Source organism: Ooceraea biroi, chromosome 11, assembly GCF_003672135.1.
Source record: "Ooceraea biroi isolate clonal line C1 chromosome 11, Obir_v5.4, whole genome shotgun sequence".
Classification (NCBI taxonomy): Eukaryota; Metazoa; Arthropoda; class Insecta; order Hymenoptera; family Formicidae; genus Ooceraea; species Ooceraea biroi.
In genome coordinates, this window is record NC_039516.1 from 7,589,222 (window position 1) to 7,602,992 (window position 13,771).

A 13,771-nucleotide genomic window follows, 5' to 3' on the forward strand; every position below is an offset into this window, starting at 1 on the left:
CACGGTTGACCGCCGCGCGCCTCACTCCCCGCCCCGGTCGGCGCTCGCTCCTCCGCTTGTGGCACTTAGTAAATTTCGGATCGCTTCTCACTATTATAACTCGCGACACGCACGCTCGAATTAATACTTATTATATACGGTTTTCTTCGTCTCTCTGAGCTCTACACGTTAGTACTATCCCCGAGCGGCTAAGTCCTCGACTCGGGGAGATATTACGAGTTTAAGGCGGAGGATTCAGAATGCTTAAACGTAGAACGCTGCAGATGCTCTTTGCTGCCCCGGTTGACTCTGCCACGGTACCCACCAATTGAGTATTTATTTTTTCCCAAATTACTGGGCCGAATTCGACGGTACTGCAATGCCGAATCGACCCGCGACAGAGTCGGAGCAAGCTCCGAGCACCCGCCCAGTTCCAAAAACAAGTTTAATATTCTGAATCCTCCTTGAGGATTGTATCAGATATTAAGCTGATAAGAACAGATACTACACTTTTGATCTTAGCTCAGAGAGCCGAGAAGCGATACTGCAATATAGCTATAGCGGGCTGACAACCGACTTCACGTTCGCTATCGCCCGCAAAATAACAGTCCGCTAAGCTTTTCTAATACATGTTGCTGCTCACACAAGTGCAAGTTCCCCCGGTTAAAATCTTCTGAAGATTACTCAGGACGTTGACCTTAACAACATATGTCAAGGTGAAAGTCATCGGCGAGGTGTCCCCTAATGTAAATAATTACCATATACTTTTTATAATTACTTTTATGTCTCTTTCCTCTTTCTCAGTTTTACTTTCAAGAACATCGTGAAATGTATAATTTAGGAGCTGTTCCCAAAGTATTCGTTTATTACATATATAACAGTCCCCAAAGTATACGTTTATTACATAGTATATAATAGTCCCCAAAGTATGCTTTGGGGACTCTTATATATGTAATAAACGAATATTTTGGGAACAGTTCCTAAATTATACATTTCACATATACGATGGAAATTTTTATCTTGTCCTCAGAGCATGCATTTAAATTTGAGATTTAAAAATATTTTATTTATAAGTAAAATAAAAAACATCAAAACATTTTTATTTCTTTAAATCAGTAGTTCTTAACTTTTTCGAAGTCACGGAACACTTTTATTATAAAGAAAATTTGCGGAACTCCAAAATCACTAATCATGTAACTAATAACAATTTGCGTGAACATATCTTTTATTAAAAATTATATATTACAGATTATATGTAGAAATCACATTTACACAGATCAATCGCTTTTCGACGTTTTGCTGATTAAAAATATGTGTCAAGATCATTGGGGCTGATTGTGTGTACGTCAATATTTACTGTTCCGAATTTGTTACATGATAACTAAGTCCTTTCACGTCCAATACATCTTCCGCTTAAAACTTGGCAATCACTAAACATATCGATATCGTTCCAAAAGCATATTATTCTTTATGTTCTGTACTATTGCAATTAGCACATTACAATTTTACAATTGGAATATCTTCGATTATTAAGGTGAGAAAGCGCGCCGAGATTGCGACGTTTCTGCGAGTCACCTGCTTACCGAGTATATTATTTGTTTATATTTCGGCAACCGGTACAGATATTGATATCGTTCCAGCAGATTATTATTTGACCTGCTCTATGCTATTGCAATTTGCATTAGAATTTTACAATTGGAATATCTTCGATTATTGCCTCAGCAGGAAAACGCAACAGTTCTTGAACAATTGACAATATACGTATATGAAGGAAATTGTTATCTTGTCCTCAAAGCATGCATTTTAATTTGAGATCTTCCTTATATTAACCGCATACTTTGGGGACTTTTATATGTAATAAACGACTACTTTGGGAACAATTCCTAAATTATACATTCCATGTATACGATGAAAATTTTTATTTTGTCCTCAAAGCATGCATTTAAATTTGAGATTTATATATATTTGATTTATAAGTAAAAAAAACATCAAAAACTTTTTATTTCTTTACATCAGTGGTTCTTAATTTTTTCAGAGCACGAAACACTTATTATAAAGAAAATTTGCGGAACACCAAATTCTCTAAAGTCATACAACTAATAATTGAGCATAACAAAAATTTGCGTGAACATACCTTTTATTAAAAATTATATATTACAGATTATAGAAATCACATTCAATCGCTTTAAGACGTTTCTTCTAACAAACATCATCATTTATCAACATGCATCGTCATTCTACCTGTTCTCCCATGCTTATTCATCAAAATAGACTTTGTCAAATCAAATGCATTGAAGGACTGTAATGGAGACGCTTGCTTGCTTAGATAATTTACCTGAAAATGCAAGTTGTATTTTGTCTGTTGTAAACTGTGTACTACGCAGTTATACTAAAGGTCGATCAAGCATAGTGCCCTATCTGGTATGCCGCGCTTTTTCATATTTCGTGGAACACTTGCGACAAAAGTAACACATGTCTCAAACTATGCGTTTGACATACATATATATATATATTTATTATATAATATTTAATAGTAAATAGCACATAATAATTATCGAATAATATATTTTTACAGAATTTAAGAAACAACTTTTCAGTAAATTAAACAAACTATCTATATATACAGGGTGTCCCGGGTTTTAACCGACAAACTGCGGGAGCATATTCTACTAGTGGAAATAAGAAAAAATTCTTATATCGAGTTTGCTTAGAAATGCTTTATTACAAAGTTATAAACCAATATTGAAAAGAAATATGAGATAAGTAACAACGGATTTTTTCACAAAAATAAAAATTATGTACGCAATGATTTAGTGACGCATTTCAAAGTGTTGTCCTTGCACATCGATACAAGCTAGACATCGACGTAGTACAGAATTTGTTACAGTACGACATTCCTGAAAATTTTGTTGCATCTCAGTAACTGAATTAGTAATTCGTTGCTTTAAATCTTCAAGCGAGATTACTTCTGTACTGTAAACTTTATTTTTTAAAGTTCCCCATAAATAAAAATCAAGAGGCGTTAAATCGGGCGATCTTGGAGGCCAGAAAACCGGTCCTCCTCGACCAATCCACCTATGAGCATAATGTTCATCTAACCAGTTTCTAACTTGTTTAGCATAATGCGATGGACAACCGTGTAACTGTATCCAGCTGTTTTGGCGAAACTGCAGTGGCACATTTTCCATCAAAATTGGTAAATCGTTTGATAGGAATCTTCGAAAAGAATCTCCGTTCAATCGGTCAGGTAAAAAGAACGGACCAATAAGCCGGTCATGAAGCATACCCATCCAAACATTACATCGAAATTCGTGTTGAAAGTTTCTTTGTCTGGTAGTATGTGGATTATTATGAGCCCATACATGGCTGTTATGAGAATTGAATATGCCTCGTCTTGTAAAGGTCGCTTCATCTGTCCATAATATCATTGATGAGAAAAGATTGTCCCTTTCTACTGCATTCACATACCAATGTGACATCCTGCGATGTCCAATAACATTAAAAATTTTATTTTTTGCTTATTCAACACATTTATGAATTAATCGCTAGAATTACGGTATAAACTACCAACATATTGGTAATATTATAACTTACCATTGACACTTATCGTCAACCAAGGTACATCATAAGTTGTTACCGACAATGTATAACCATATAAGACAGGTTACCGACAAACGCATATTCACTACTTAACCAATTACCGACCTTCGATAGGTACCAACTATTGTATCGAACATATTACTATTTTATTTTATTAATCATTATTAATGTTGCTAATCAATAGTTAAGAAGGAAAAAGGAAAAATCAAAAAACACAAACGAGTAAAACCAATACAATATACTAACATTTAGAATCATAGTTATTACCTAAGTTACGTAGTACCATTAGCCTTTTATGAACGGGAAGAGATACTTATATATATATAAAAGAATGAAAAAACCATAAAAACATGCATAAGAACGAAAATCCACTAAAAGGCCATTATAATACGTTTTAATACTGTAATTGTAGTAATTTTTGGATATTTCATAACGTTAGCTGTTAGACATACTATATACATATAAATAATTTAGGGCGTCCTTATAACAATATATTTTATGTACACTGTTACATTAAGGAGATCAATTAAATATAGGAGCAAATTAAATTTTTTGAATATAATAAAATTTTGTTATAAACAAACAAATTTTATAATAACAATCACATTCATGATATATTTAATTATACGATTATATATTATATAGTCATCTGCGAGTATAACAAAAATGCATAAAACATTTGAGTGCATTTGTTATGAAAAAACCATTGGTTATTGTTTATAATAATTGAAGGAATAAGGTTAGATGAATAAAAAGCGTATAATAAAGGTCCATGAACCATATCGAAGGACCGTAGGAATTTGGAATTTTTAAATTGTCGAAATTTTTATTTGTTAACTAAGCAATGAAAATCTTAACCGTTGGGAAATAATTTTTTATAATTATATAGCGTTATTGTGGATAATAAAAGGAACTCAACGGTACCATCAAATTTATGAAAAACTCATTAATTTAGAAATGACCAACAACTTTCGTTGAGCACCATTTTTCGCCAGTCTGATGGTACCTGTGGAAAAATTTTCGTTTTAACATTATTACTTCACGAGATATTGCAAAAATCGAAAAGTTACTATTCAGTAAACAAATATACATTATTTTTTATTACGTTTGGTGTAAAAGACTTTAATAAATTATCAGTAGTTTACAGGTTATATGGTTTGAATAAATTAAGTTAAAATCAATTAATTAATTGATAATTAACTATGAATAACGAAAAACCAATTGCAAAAAACATATATTGATTATTACATTATTAGTTATTAGCTCGCTGTGGCATTATGGTTCATTATTCATTTAATAAGAGTAATTATTTAACTATACCATCATGAAAATTCATATAACATTTAGTTAATCAGTTAAAATATATGAATGATTATTAATCGTAGAATAAAGAACATTATAATAATGGGTCAAATTGTAAACTTAGGCATTTAGTTATTTTACATGGACCACATAGCGTTTACAACATTTCGTACGCTTTGTAATGTTTCAAACACTTTAAAGCGGTTAAGGGACTTCGTACGCTTTGTAACATTAAGTTGCTAATTTGTGAAGTAAGAAACAATTATAATGCATTAAATTGCAATGCTATTAATTATTTTAACATTACTTGTATTGAATTATTAATTCATTATTTTATTTAATGGAAGATATTATAATGACTAACATTAATATGACAACTAATCAATAGGTTAAGGTGTATGAACAATTATTATTAATAAGAAACGTTACAGTAGTGCGTTAAAGTATAATACACAAGGTTACTCTAATATTAATTAACTGAATGCATTAAATTATTATCCAGAGGTACAAGGGACCTTATAAATAATTAATGCATAAGGGTGTAGAAATTTAGGTTAAATTAATAATTTTAATATTTCATTTGTTGGGATCGAATAATACAGTGGACAAGGTGTTAATTGAAGACTATTTCATTAACAGAAAATATCACTTATAATTTAGTATCATTATTGGTTGATTCGTGCTACTACTGTGTAAGGTTACCTTTATATTTTTTCATATCTTAATATTAATCATGCAATATTCGCATTTAAAATTTGATAATATTGTCTTTATAGGTTTATTAAAGATTTTTAATATTAAAATAAAAGAAAAAAAAAAGAAAAAATAATTAACGGGACGCGAACCATGAAATATTAATTCTTAAGGCGGCGATTTACTGACGCCAGATTAAAGTAATAATCGGTGTCCACTGTCTTAATCTAAAGACATAACAGTCTCTTCGATAAATTTAATCGTTAAATTTTAGTTGACTGAAAGTCATACCGGATGTTCTGATTATTTAGTACGGAGAAATTTCTGTTGACCATAAGTCCCAACAGCTCATGCGATAAATTCGTACTGAGAATTGTATGTTGAACATTGGGAGAAAAATAATTTTATCTAACCAAAGCACTGAGCTCATCGTCCCCACCAGACATTTTAAGGTCTCGATCCCACCGTTAATAATTTTAAGAGCGGGGAACCAATCAGCGATCAAGGCGTAGCCTCCCTACTATTTTAACTTTGCATTTAATTATAAGGTCCCCACTTTTTGTAACCCCTTCTCGAGCGACAGGGACTCAGCCCTAAAATTTTAGTATAAGACCTGGTGCAGCAGCAAGAGAGCGTCACTACTACTGCTATTACTACTACTACTACGACTACTCTTTGGAAGACTCTTGACTTATTATTTGATCATTACTTTCGTCACTTCGCTTTATAGCGTTACGTCGCTAATAAAGTGCCTACCTAACTCAGTACTTGTCAGTCATTTATAATTTGCTATTATTTGATTTGCATTATAGCGTTGAGTCGCTACTAAGGCATCAACCTAATTTAGAATCAGTGGAGTTTGTTTAACAATTATTTCTCGCTGCTGCTTGTTAAGTGCTTCCTGGCCTGAGGGTCCAGATTCCTGCGAACACTTGTGAGTAGATTTGTACCAAGTTTGAATTCTTATTGTATACCCACTATTCTTAATTGTTGTTTGCCAACTCATACGACTTTATTTTATATTCATACGACATTTGTATTCAATCTCTCTGTAACACAATTATATTATATCTACATTCAGTGACAGTTTACTTATTAATTCATCATTTATTTTGTAACTTTTGTACCCTCTTTACCTTAATTAATTATTCATTTATATGATCCTTAAAATATTCTTTAAAAGATTTATACTACCTTTCCTTATTTTACTTGGCGTTTATCCGCTGAGAAGTCCGACTTCTTTTAGTTTCATTTTATTTATACTATTTCCAGCTATATTACCACTAGGCGATACCATTTATGACTATACTACTAGCATCAATTTGCTCGTATTATCAGCATAATTCCTTATTATTTCACTCCTTATTATTTTATTTCTTGATCCATTACTACTTACAGTTATATTATTAAGCGTCCATTTCGCTTCTGATACAACCCTTTAATACTTATACTACTTATAGCTATACAATTGGCTATACACCTTTAGTTATATTATTAAGCGTCCATTCCGCTTTCGATACAACCCTTTAATACTTATACTACCTATAGCTATACGATTGGCTATACACCTTTAGTTATATTATTAAGCATCCATTCCGCTTTTGATACAATTTTTAATTATCCTTAGAATATTAGTATTACCTGTAATTATACTACTAAGCGTTTATTTCGCTTATGATATAAATCTTTCATTGAGTTGTACTACTTATTCATTCTTTGTACTACCTATACAAATCGGCGTTTATTCGCCTGTGATATACCTTTGTCATTGACTCATATCACTGTTATTTTACTAAGTTATTATATCAAGCATTTAATTCGCTTGTATCATGACGTTAATTTAATTCATACTACTTATTTACTTGCACTACTTACCCTTATATTGTTGGGCGTTTAATCCGCTTGCATTACAACTTTTTATTAACTTACTTATACTACTTGAAGTTGTCCGTCTACGATATATCCGCTGAATCTGAGGATCCAGGAACAGGATCTTTACCTCAAACTATTACTGAGGAATCTGAAATTACCAATTTAACTTGCGATGAATCTGACATAGAATTTATTGAGGAAATAGAGTTGATTCAGAATCCTCGACCTGATCCAATAATAAACTCATACTTCATGCAATTAGAGAGATTTGTTCGGGTAACCTTAATTGACAGTGCCAATAACACCACTGTAACACACGAAATTCCAGAAGAATTGGAACCATCTACTGAAGAATAAGGTTATAATCATTTAATAGTTAATATTTCATTTACACCTCCCTAATTTTGGTTAAACTTACGAACTGACTCGAGCAATCAAAAGCGTTCACCCGCTTTAAGCGTGGACTAGAAGAGTGAACGTAAGGTTAGTTACTATTTGAGTTATACTATTTAATTATTTGGTTAGTACCAGTTATGTTTATTATTTTCCTCTGTCGTTATTACCTAGATTTAGTACACAGTAATAAATAATAGTAGCATCATAGAGTCATAGACTATACTTTATTAATCAACAATTATACATTGTCACGTCCCGGTAAAAATCGAACTTTCTCTTTTCTCTCAACGGTCCGAACGACGCGCACAAGACGCACCTCGGAACCGCCATTTTGTCGGTACTCCTACTTCCACGAGGGACGTCCCACTCTCCAACCCACTCTCACGAGAGAGGGGACCCCCACTACCGAACCGCCGCAGCACCGAGCCGCCGAAAACAAAGGACCTCAGTGCAGGACCGGAAAAATTCAGTTCGACTCGCGACTCCGAACCAAGAGGTTCACTCGACACTCAAGGCCCACGGTCAGCCTTTTTCTATTTCAATCTCTAATTCGAACTTAGAACTTTTCCATTCCTTCGTATTTCGACTTAGAATATTTTTCAATCTTCGTATCTTGACTTAGAATATTTTTTCAACCTTCGTATTTCGAACTTAGAACTTTTCCATTCCTTCGTATTTCGACTTAGAATATTTTTCAATACTAGTACTTCAGAGTTATCTTAGAGTTAGACGTTAGCATTAATAACCGTAGTAGTTAACTTAAATTTTGTAAGAACAATTGTATTTCCACCAATTCATTTTATTTAGAATATATGTATTTTGTGTGCTTGAATTACGATTTATTTTATTTTTGACCACCAAGCCGATTTGATCATAATTCAGCGACTATAAATTTTACGCAGCTACCTCAGTTTCGGTCATTGGGTTTGTGTGTGTGTGCAACCAACTAACGAGCCTACAGTGCGGACAACGCACGTTGGTCTTCATTCCGCTGAGCTGACAGTCTTACAGTGCGGACAACGCACGGGACGGTCACTCGGTAACGAATCCCTTTCCGCACCACTCTCATCACAAGGTACACCCTAACTGAGGCGCGCACGTTTTTAACATTAACTTTTGCATAAATGACGAAGTTCTAATGCCGAAAACGAGACGAGGAGGAAAGAAACACCGAGCAAGACGTTTAGCTCGTATATTTTCTAACTTAGAGTCAGTGAACACCGTTGTCTCGCAGTATTACGGCATCGAGCCTCACTACATTGACCCAGAGTACGAGGCACTTTTCCGACCACGCGACCGTGACACTAACAGGAATAACAATAATTCGATCACAACGCGACTCACGAAACCGAGAGTGACCAGCCACTCTGTCGTATCACATCGAGTGATTCTAATCACGAACGGAAGCAACGAAGCCACGTGGGCAACGAGACTGGTCCCCATTTCATGCAACCTGCGGTACCCTTTGTGCCAAGATATTCCCGAGGGGGACCCTCGCCGAACTCATTACGATAGGCTGGCACAAGAGATCAAGGTACAGCGCTGGATCGAGAGTAACCAAGAACCCCTGGGTAAGTGAAATTATCATACTATTACCTCTCAACTTACACCGGCCTAATGATAAATTAATGAAGTTATCGACTCAGTCAAGTTAAAATTCAGAATATTACTACAGCTTTCTAATGATAAGTTAATGAAAGTAACTCATTCAAAGTAAAGGTCAGAACAGTATTGCAGTCGTCCATTAATGATCTAATGAGGTTGATTCATTTTCATACAACCCGATGGCACTTTGCGTGATCACGCGCGGATACAAAGACGTCGAAACACAAGCCGCGTTATGCGAACAATGCACATCGTCACGAATCGGACCCATCTATCATAACGCGTACGCGAAAACGGAGACTCATAAATTGAACATCGGGCCCCGTGTGATTGATGTAATCTGTACCTATTGTTCCGCACAATTAACGACCTACCGACCGGTCCATAGATGCACGCGTTGTTATAACGAAATGATCGGTTTAATTAGGGGGAAGTAAATTCGAATAAATTCGCCATCGGCCACCCCTTTTTTTTGAACCGAAATTTTTCACAAAGAGCGACCCTGGCACCCTTCCGCGAGAACTGCACTCCTGGCGAAATCACTCTGATCACGAGTATCCCCGGGTAGAATCCTCGGATTCGGTAACCCGAAACAGTGATCTAGTCCCGTGCTACACGTCCGAGTCCTGCATTCTTTGCAGCCGCGATTAGCCGGGACGTAACAACATTCATAGTTCGATTCTGAAAGATAACCTCGTCATCATTGTAAGTTGATCCAAACTCTCTCCATTCCCGGGTAAAGTCGGTGTATGCAGATTGACCTTAAATCAAAAGAGAGTATCTGATGTTAAACTACCAAGGGGTAGGTTAGCACAGAAACCAGGTTAGCAACGTTCTCACCTCCCCGGACGTGACAATGGATCAAGAAATAAAATAATAAGGAGTGAAATAATAAGGAATTATGCTGATAATACGAGCAAATTGATGCTAGTAGTATAGTCATAAATGGTATCGCCTAGTGGTAATATAGCTGGAAATAGTATAAATAAAATGAAACTAAAAGAAGTCGGACTTCTCAGCGGATAAACGCCAAGTAAAATAAGGAAAGGTAGTATAAATCTTTTAAAGAATATTTTAAGGATCATATAAATGAATAATTAATTAAGGTAAAGAGGGTACAAAAGTTACAAAATAAATGATGAATTAATAAGTAAACTGTCACTGAATGTAGATATAATATAATTGTGTTACAGAGAGATTGAATACAAATGTCGTATGAATATAAAATAAAGTCGTATGAGTTGGCAAACAACAATTAAGAATAGTGGGTATACAATAAGAATTCAAACTTGGTACAAATCTACTCACAAGTGTTCGCAGGAATCTGGACCCTCAGGCCAGGAAGCACTTAACAAGCAGCAGCGAGAAATAATTGTTAAACAAACTCCACTGATTCTAAATTAGGTTGATGCCTTAGTAGCGACTCAACGCTATAATGCAAATCAAATAATAGCAAATTATAAATGACTGACAAGTACTGAGTTAGGTAGGCACTTTATTAGCGACGTAACGCTATAAAGCGAAGTGACGAAAGTAATGATCAAATAATAAGTCAAGAGTCTTCCAAAGAGTAGTCGTAGTAGTAGTAGTAATAGCAGTAGTAGTGACGCTCTCTTGCTGCTGCACCAGGTCTTATACTAAAATTTTAGGGCTGAGTCCCTGTCGCTCGAGAAGGGGTTACAAAAAGTGGGGACCTTATAATTAAATGCAAAGTTAAAATAGTAGGGAGGCTACGCCTTGATCGCTGATTGGTTCCCCGCTCTTAAAATTATTAACGGTGGGATCGAGACCTTAAAATGTCTGGTGGGGACGATGAGCTCAGTGCTTTGGTTAGATAAAATTATTTTTCTCCCAATGTTCAACATACAATTCTCAGTACGAATTTATCGCATGAGCTGTTGGGACTTATGGTCAACAGAAATTTCTCCGTACTAAATAATCAGAACATCCGGTATGACTTTCAGTCAACTAAAATTTAACGATTAAATTTATCGAAGAGACTGTTATGTCTTTAGATTAAGACAGTGGACACCGATTATTACTTTAATCTGGCGTCAGTAAATCGCCGCCTTAAGAATTAATATTTCATGGTTCGCGTCCCGTTAATTATTTTTTCTTTTTTTTTTCTTTTATTTTAATATTAAAAATCTTTAATAAACCTATAAAGACAATATTATCAAATTTTAAATGCGAATATTGCATGATTAATATTAAGATATGAAAAAATATAAAGGTAACCTTACACAGTAGTAGCACGAATCAACCAATAATGATACTAAATTATAAGTGATATTTTCTGTTAATGAAATAGTCTTCAATTAACACCTTGTCCACTGTATTATTCGATCCCAACAAATGAAATATTAAAATTATTAATTTAACCTAAATTTCTACACCCTTATGCATTAATTATTTATAAGGTCCCTTGTACCTCTGGATAATAATTTAATGCATTCAGTTAATTAATATTAGAGTAACCTTGTGTATTATACTTTAACGCACTACTGTAACGTTTCTTATTAATAATAATTGTTCATACACCTTAACCTATTGATTAGTTGTCATATTAATGTTAGTCATTATAATATCTTCCATTAAATAAAATAATGAATTAATAATTCAATACAAGTAATGTTAAAATAATTAATAGCATTGCAATTTAATGCATTATAATTGTTTCTTACTTCACAAATTAGCAACTTAATGTTACAAAGCGTACGAAGTCCCTTAACCGCTTTAAAGTGTTTGAAACATTACAAAGCGTACGAAATGTTGTAAACGCTATGTGGTCCATGTAAAATAACTAAATGCCTAAGTTTACAATTTGACCCATTATTATAATGTTCTTTATTCTACGATTAATAATCATTCATATATTTTAACTGATTAACTAAATGTTATATGAATTTTCATGATGGTATAGTTAAATAATTACTCTTATTAAATGAATAATGAACCATAATGCCACAGCGAGCTAATAACTAATAATGTAATAATCAATATATGTTTTTTGCAATTGGTTTTTCGTTATTCATAGTTAATTATCAATTAATTAATTGATTTTAACTTAATTTATTCAAACCATATAACCTGTAAACTACTGATAATTTATTAAAGTCTTTTACACCAAACGTAATAAAAATAATGTATATTTGTTTACTGAATAGTAACTTTTCGATTTTTGCAATATCTCGTGAAGTAATAATGTTAAAACGAAAATTTTTCCACAGGTACCATCAGACTGGCGAAAAATGGTGCTCAACGAAAGTTGTTGGTCATTTCTAAATTAATGAGTTTTTCATAAATTTGATGGTACCGTTGAGTTCCTTTTATTATCCACAATAACGCTATATAATTATAAAAAATTATTTCCCAACGGTTAAGATTTTCATTGCTTAGTTAACAAATAAAAATTTCGACAATTTAAAAATTCCAAATTCCTACGGTCCTTCGATATGGTTCATGGACCTTTATTATACGCTTTTTATTCATCTAACCTTATTCCTTCAATTATTATAAACAATAACCAATGGTTTTTTCATAACAAATGCACTCAAATGTTTTATGCATTTTTGTTATACTCGCAGATGACTATATAATATATAATCGTATAATTAAATATATCATGAATGTGATTGTTATTATAAAATTTGTTTGTTTATAACAAAATTTTATTATATTCAAAAAATTTAATTTGCTCCTATATTTAATTGATCTCCTTAATGTAACAGTGTACATAAAATATATTGTTATAAGGACGCCCTAAATTATTTATATGTATATAGTATGTCTAACAGCTAACGTTATGAAATATCCAAAAATTACTACAATTACAGTATTAAAACGTATTATAATGGCCTTTTAGTGGATTTTCGTTCTTATGCATGTTTTTATGGTTTTTTCATTCTTTTATATATATATAAGTATCTCTTCCCGTTCATAAAAGGCTAATGGTACTACGTAACTTAGGTAATAACTATGATTCTAAATGTTAGTATATTGTATTGGTTTTACTCGTTTGTGTTTTTTGATTTTTCCTTTTTCCTTCTTAACTATTGATTAGCAACATTAATAATGATTAATAAAATAAAATAGTAATATGTTCGATACAATAGTTGGTACCTATCGAAGGTCGGTAATTGGTTAAGTAGTGAATATGCGTTTGTCGGTAACCTGTCTTATATGGTTATACATTGTCGGTAACAACTTATGATGTACCTTGGTTGACGATAAGTGTCAATGGTAAGTTATAATATTACCAATATGTTGGTAGTTTATACCGTAATTCTAGCGATTAATTCATAAATGTGTTGAATAAGCAAAA

At 33.2% G+C, this 13,771-nt stretch overlaps 1 non-coding gene across 1 annotated transcript; it reads right to left on the reverse strand.

Annotated features, from left to right (window-relative positions):
* Positions 1-328: 328 nt before the first annotated feature.
* On the reverse strand, positions 329-522 carry LOC113562996. Its single transcript, XR_003407283.1, has one exon. It is a non-coding gene; the product is annotated as a U2 spliceosomal RNA (small nuclear RNA).
* Positions 523-13,771: the final 13,249 nt, after the last annotated feature.